This window comes from Equus przewalskii, chromosome 15 (assembly GCF_037783145.1).
Source record: "Equus przewalskii isolate Varuska chromosome 15, EquPr2, whole genome shotgun sequence".
NCBI lineage: Eukaryota > Metazoa > Chordata > Mammalia > Perissodactyla > Equidae > Equus > Equus przewalskii.
In genome coordinates, this window is record NC_091845.1 from 36,875,018 (window position 1) to 36,881,673 (window position 6,656).

At 56.9% G+C, this 6,656-nt stretch overlaps 1 long non-coding RNA gene across 1 annotated transcript; it reads left to right on the top strand.

Annotated features, from left to right (window-relative positions):
- The first annotated feature begins 1,978 nt into the window (after positions 1-1,978).
- On the top strand, positions 1,979-6,252 carry LOC139075933 (uncharacterized). The gene is made up of 3 exons (XR_011526946.1): positions 1,979-2,253; positions 3,569-3,645; positions 6,130-6,252. It is a non-coding gene; the product is annotated as an uncharacterized lncRNA (long non-coding RNA).
- The last annotated feature ends 404 nt before the right edge of the window (positions 6,253-6,656 follow it).

Sequence of the window (6,656 nt, forward strand, 5' to 3'; positions counted from 1 at the left end):
CGCCCGCACAGCCCTCCAGGGAGCCTGAGTTTACTGAGTCTGGGGACCAGACTGCTATTCTGACCTTTTGTCCATCCCTAGAAAGGTCTATGTGGCTTGGGTTCTGCCACCGACTCACTGGGCGAGTCTCTTCCCTTGCTAGGCCTCAGTTTTTCCATCTGCACAGTGGGAAACACAAACCTTGCCCAGCCCTGCACCAGGGCCACCTGTACATAGTAGTCTGAGGGATGCCAAGACTGTTACCCTGCTCCAAATACCTCCGCTCCTGGCAAAACCTTTGCCCTTGCTGGACCTCTGGAAGGGAGTATTTAAGAAACTCCAGACAGCTCAGGAAGGATGGTTTGTTCAGGGGAGGCAATTCCTCCTTATCAGAGAGGTGGGGGAGCCTCAGGGGCCTGCCTGCGATGGCCTGGGGGCATTTCAAACAGCTAGGGCAGAAGCTAGAGCTGACAGTCTCCTTGGCAATCTGCTCCCACACTCCAGGTGGGAAAACTGAGGTGGCAAGAAGGGAAGGGCCTCACCCAAGGTCACAGCAGAGCAGGATGGGAACCTGGGGCTGTCCTGCAGGGTGTAGGGAGCCCTTAGGATGTGGGCCACAAAGACAAAGACCAGTTGCCGTGGGAATCCCTTCCCCTTCCCAGGAGGTGGGGGTCATCTTCCGGGGCCTCCCTCTCCTCCCACTCCCTTGTCCCTCCTCCATTCCACGACCTGGTAGTGCGGTATCAGAGAGTCAGACACTGATAATTCCTAGGATCTCAGTTTCCCCACCTGAAGTAGACTGTCGGATCACCAGGGCCCCTCTCAGGCCATCCTCTGGCAGCATTCACTCTCCCTGTTGGGGAGTCCCTGCCCCAGTGTCCTCCTCTTTCACCAATACTCCTGACAGGCCACTCGAGAACCTGGCACTGGGCTGGCCCAGTGGCGCAGCAGTGAAGTTCTCATGTTGCACTTCGGCAGCCTCGGATTTGCCAGTTCGGATCCCGGGTGTGGACCTATGCACTGCTTGTCAAGCCATGCTGTGGCAGGTGTCCCACATATAAAGTAGAGGAAGATGGGCATGGATGTTAGCTCAGGGCCAGTCTTCCTCAGCAAAAAGAGGAGGATTGGTGGCAGATGTTAGCTCAGGGCTAATCTTCCTCAAAGAAAAAAAAAAGAACCTGGCATTGATGGGCCCCCTGCCCAGTTCCTCTGTACCCTTGACGGGCTTCTGGAAAATGTCATTTCCACCTCCGAGCTGTGACTCTTGAGTGTGCAGGAGGGCATTCAGTTCTCCACGTGGTCTAACAGAGGTGGTCTTGGGAGTATGACCCAAGACAGACTTTCCCTCTTCTCTTCCCAACCTAGCTGTCCATCGTGACCCAGCTCTGGGGACATCCTGGCCTCAGATCTCCTTCTAAGCAGAAGGAAGCTTACTCTTGGAGGCCCTGAGCCTGAATGGCTGCTCCCATTTTACAGGTAAAGAGACTGAGGCCCTGAAGTAGAGGCCTTGTCATGGGCACACACACTGCTGGTCAGGCAAAACTAGCTTGGCAGATGAACCCTCTGCTCTTGCCCAGGGCCCTCCCTGCTAGTCCCTCTTGGCTGGCCCTCAGAGCAGACAGCTGGGCCTAGGGATGGGCAGGGAGTGCCCTGGGGAAGGCACATGGGCTGGGGAGCAGGTGTGGTTGGGGGGCAGCAGGTGCAGGATAATGGGGCCACCAGGGGAGGTCCAGGGAGCAGGTGTTGCCATGGAGGCAGTGAAGTTGTCATTGTACACCCAGCTTTGGTGGGCTAGGAACAGGAGGGGCATCCCTGTGAGCCCCTGGGCCACCCTGGCTAGTGCTCAGAGGTTGTCCGGATGCCTGGGCTCAGGCACACAGCCAAGCCCCTCCCCTGGGTCCCAGCAGCCCTCCAGGTTACCATGACAACCAGCACTTTCATCCTTGTCCCTTTGTCTGGTCATGGTCCAGCTTTTGTGACCAGCCATAATTGGGGGGTAGGGAGAAGGGGGCCTTGCCTCAGGATGCACTCAGCTGGGGTGGAGTCATGAAAGCAAGGCAGAGGGAGCTGGAAGGCAGATTAAAGAAAACTGGAGACCAAAAGGCTGGGCTTTGCTGGTCATTGACCCCTGCAGCCTCCTCTCCTGGCTGCTGACCACAGCCTCAGAGCTGGGTCTGTGGGCCTGGGAGTGATCTGGGCCCCAGGTCCTCCTGTCCCCTCTCTGGACCTCATTTTCCCATCTGTGCATGGAGCTGTGGAGCACCCCCTCCCCTGGTACACTGTGGCTCTGGGAGGCAAAAGAGCATGGGGAACTGGGGAACTGTAGAACTGGGGAAACTGAGGCACAGAGCAAAGCTGGGCATTGTCAGGGATCACGCCACAGTAAGCAAGAGGCAGAGCCAGGGCTACTGGGGCCCCAGCACCTCAAGGCATCAGGCCCCCAAACCAAATAGTAAATTGAGCCCCATGGTAGTCCCTCCTCCTGACACACCCCCATAGGGAGGAGCCTCGCCTCTAGTTCTTAGTGGAGTAGGGTCAGACTGTGGTGGCCCAGGCCCCACAAGTTGTGTGACTTTGGGCAAGTCCCTTCTCCTCTTGGAACCCCAGTCTGTAAAAACAAGGAGGTCTGTAGTAACACTGGACCCTCCCTCCCACAGCTGGGGTGGGAATGGAGTGCTGTCTACTCCACACACAGCTGGCTCCGTCGACTCCCACAAACACCTCACATCCCCCGCTCTCCCCTAGCATCACCCCTGGCCTACCCAGGGACTTGGCATCCCTGCATGGCCACCCTGCCTCACCACTCCAGGCCTTTGCACCTGTGGTTCCCTCCTCTGTGGTATTCTCTTCCCTGAGACAGGAATCCAGAGGTCCCAGGTCACCAGGAGGTGGCGAGCACAATTGTTGCTGTCTTAAATGTAAAGGAGTCCCATTGAGACAAGCTCCGATTTTCAACAGGGAAGCCCTGAGCAGCAGCAGAGTGCTGGGGAAGGAGCCAGCTTTGCAGCTGTGGACATGGCTCCCGGGACAGCACAGAGAAGGGTAGCAGGATGGCTTCAGAGACTGGTGGCAGTGCCCCTTGTCCCTCCTTCCTGGGCTGGCTCTTCAGATCTTTGAGGGGACCCAGGGGTTCCTACGAGCCCCCTGCCCCAGGCTCAACCCCCTGCAGTCTCGTGGGAGGAGTCTGGGCACCCCAACAATGACCAGCAAAACCACAAGTGTTTGGAGTGAGCTTCTGTAGTGTCTGCCACTCTCCACGGGATCTGGGGCTCTGCAGGCACCTCAGGCTCAGGACAGACCCCCACCACCAAGGCAGCCCCACAGACATGACTGGGTCTAGTGACATGCCCCAGGTATACCTTGAGGCACACACCTCAGTCAGGGTGGGTCTGCATCCCCCCTTCTCAGCCACCACTGGTCCCCCTGAATGAAAGCCTTCAGCAGGGTGCCAGAGGGGAGGGGCTGGGGCTGCCCCTGCAGGTGGACTGAATACTGAGCAGAGAACAAATTCACACCAGCAGGCAGCCCCCATATCTCAACACAGGTCGGCCATCTCCAGAAAATGTTCCTTCCTCTTCCCCATGAACAGCTTCCTCGGGGATTAGCTCTGCATCTGCACTGGAAGCCAGAGGGGGCGCAGCAGGACCTGCAACCTGAGGCCCACAGGTCAGTGCGAGAGCCCAGGTTGAGGCAGCATCACTGGGCAGCCCACCCCAGGCGGAGGACGGTGTCCACCTCTGTAGTTATTCATTGTTGGTATGGGTTAGTAACCCGTTATTGAGGAATTAGCATGTATCATGAGGTTTATGCCTCATAAGGTTCATCACGTCATTTAATCCTAGCACCAGCCTAGAGCATGGCAGCTATTGTTTCCCCATTTACAGGCAGGGACACTGAAGCTCAGAGAGGTTAGACTGTCTCAGGAAAGGGGATCAGCAGGCACACCTGAGGTGAGGGAAGGGTAGGAGGAAGAGCCAAGGCCACTGTTAGGTAGAAGACAGTCCAAGGCAGATTCGGGCTCAGGGTAAACCATGTTTTATAATGGTCTGAGCCAAGGGACTGGGCTGCCCTGGTGGCAGGGAACGCCCTGTCATGGGATGCATGCAGGAAGAAGCTGGATGGGGTACCTGTCACTCAGGCATCAGAATGGAAATGGAGTCCAGAGCGTGTAAGACACCAAGGTATCAATCCCGACCCCACCCCAGCCCTGGAGGGTGCAGAGAAGGCACCACCTCCCAGGTAGGGGTTGAAGGATGGAGAGGGGACACCCTGCCCAGAACTATCCCCCTGTTGCCTTGTCTCCGGGGATGGCTTCCACTTTCCGAGATGTGTCTTTCTTAGTGAGAAATTTCAGAGGACCAGGGACAGAGCACAGGTGGGAACACAGGCTGGGAGTAAGTATCCTAAGTTTTACATCCCAGGCACTTCACTTGCCTCACCCCAGCGCTGGACATCTCAGAACCCAACCCCACTCCCAGGGCCCCTCCCTAGGGGCCTGGCAGCTCCTCTTTCCCCATCCCTTACAGCCAACCAGAGTACCACACCACATTAGTTCCACCCCTAAACAAATCCACCCATCCTCTCTGCTTCCAAGCCGTGGCCCTGGCTGCCGCCTCCCAATCCTCCCAGCTACCAGGCACCAGTCACCAGTTCCTTTTCTACCCAGCAGCTCTGCTTAGATCCCCCAGAAGCTCCCCTTGGGCCTCCCTGATCTGGCTCCTCATTCTCCCAACTTGGTACTTTGTGCTGCCCTCTGGCCAGGGGGAGGCCCTTTTAGTCCCTAGCACATACCAGGTACCCACACCGCTCCTCACCTGGATCATATTCACAGCAAATCAGACATCTTTCCTCCCAGGTCTGGGTTAAGCACCCCTGTGCTGCCATAGCCACCATAAAACTGTGAGGCTGGGGCCATTAGTGTTTCTGCCTCCTCAGAGAGACCAAAGGCACCATGGGGCAGGGTCAACCTGTCTCTCCAGCCTTGTGTTCCCAGCCCCTGCCCTGCTGCCTAGCACACAGGAGATGCTCATTGAGTGACAGCTGAATGGATGAATGAACGGAAGTGTGACCAAGGCTGTGAGGGCTGTCCTATACAGGCAAGTCCTCGGGGTCAGTCGGGTGTAGAAGCTGTGGCAGGAAGTTGGTTCAGGGAGATGTCTGGGGCAGGAGATTTACTGGGCCAGCAGGTCCTCTGCAGAGGCCCCAGACTTGTGTGGTCTCACTCCTGCCCTGAACCACAAAGCGGGGGCATCTCTAAGAGCCACACACCTGCCAGAAAGGGACAGGAATTGGGAACTCAAGCCAAATGGAGAAGGTGATTGAGGTGGATTCCTAGACGTCTCACTCACTGCCTCTGAGTCACATATTCCCTTTCAGCAAAGCCATTTTACAGTCTTCCACAGGACGGCCATGTAGTGTGGGGAAATCCAAAGGACCAGCCACGGTGCACCCATCCTGCTCAGCCAGCGGGGAGGATACCTGTTGGTGGCTTTATACACCCACCCCCATCCCCAACAGCCATGCAGAGAGAAGCAAGTTTGAGAAAGCAGGTTTCTCTGGGTCTGGCTGACCTTGAACCTCCAGCTACTGCTCTCTCTCTCTATGGGTGGTCCCTGGCCTGTGTGGCTGCTTCATACCCCTCCCAGCTCAGTGGCAGCCTCCTGAACTCCCTGGCAGGCTTCCAGGCCTCAGAGGAAGCCACTGCCTTTGCCACCACATTACTGTCGCCACCACTGCTGCTGCGAAAATGCAATTACAGCAAACAGCCGCCGCCTCACTTGAGCCTCGCCATCCACACCTGGAACTAATTAACTTAATTAGGCCTTAATGAGCTACACTGGTCGGAAGGCCTATTTTTACTTAATTATCCCCTAATGTGCTTGGCATGGAGGAGTATGGCTGCCACTGCCACCGCCTCTCCTGCAGAAAGAACGCCCAGGAGTGATGCCTGTCTGCCAGGAGTCGTCCCCAAAGAGCTGAGAGTCTGGGAGTTGGGGGTGAGGCAGGGGCCACGGGCCATACCTGTGGGAACAGCATCCCCCTCCAGCCCCGTCATTCTGGCTGCCCTGCCTCGGCTGGGGCTGAAGCCACCCTGGGCTCTGCTGTGGGCGTGGCAGACATGCATGACCTAGCTGGCTTTTGCATTTGCAGACCTCTGACAGGGGAGGACAGGAGCTCAGAGAGTTACCCTGCAACTGCCTCCAATGGGGAGGCCAAGGCTCAGAGGGGTGAAGGGCTTGCCTGAAGACACACAGCTAACTCGTGGTGATGAAGGTAGGCAACCCCCAGACCTTCTGAAGAAGACTTTTAAGCAGTGATACAGTCTTGTTAGCGTAGGGTCTAGCCCCTCCCACACCAGGCTGGGTTAGGATGGGCAGAGGATCACCTGGCCTCCAGGGTTTCCATGACAACACCTTCCACTCGGAGCTGGGCTTGGCTCAGAAAAGCCAAGTTTGTCTAATAACTTACTTCTCTAGGTTTGGGGTGGGGTGAGGTGGCCTTGTCTCACTGGGCAGATATGTGGGAGGCATCCAGAGCAGGGTCCTTCCCAGGTGGCCTCTGCCTTGGCCCCCTTGAGTGCCTCAAGATGATTGGTTCATTTGAATCTCTAGGTTCCTGAGGCTGGAGGGGGACTTTGGCTCTTGTGTCTATGCTAACGATGGGTCAACTTTCTCTTT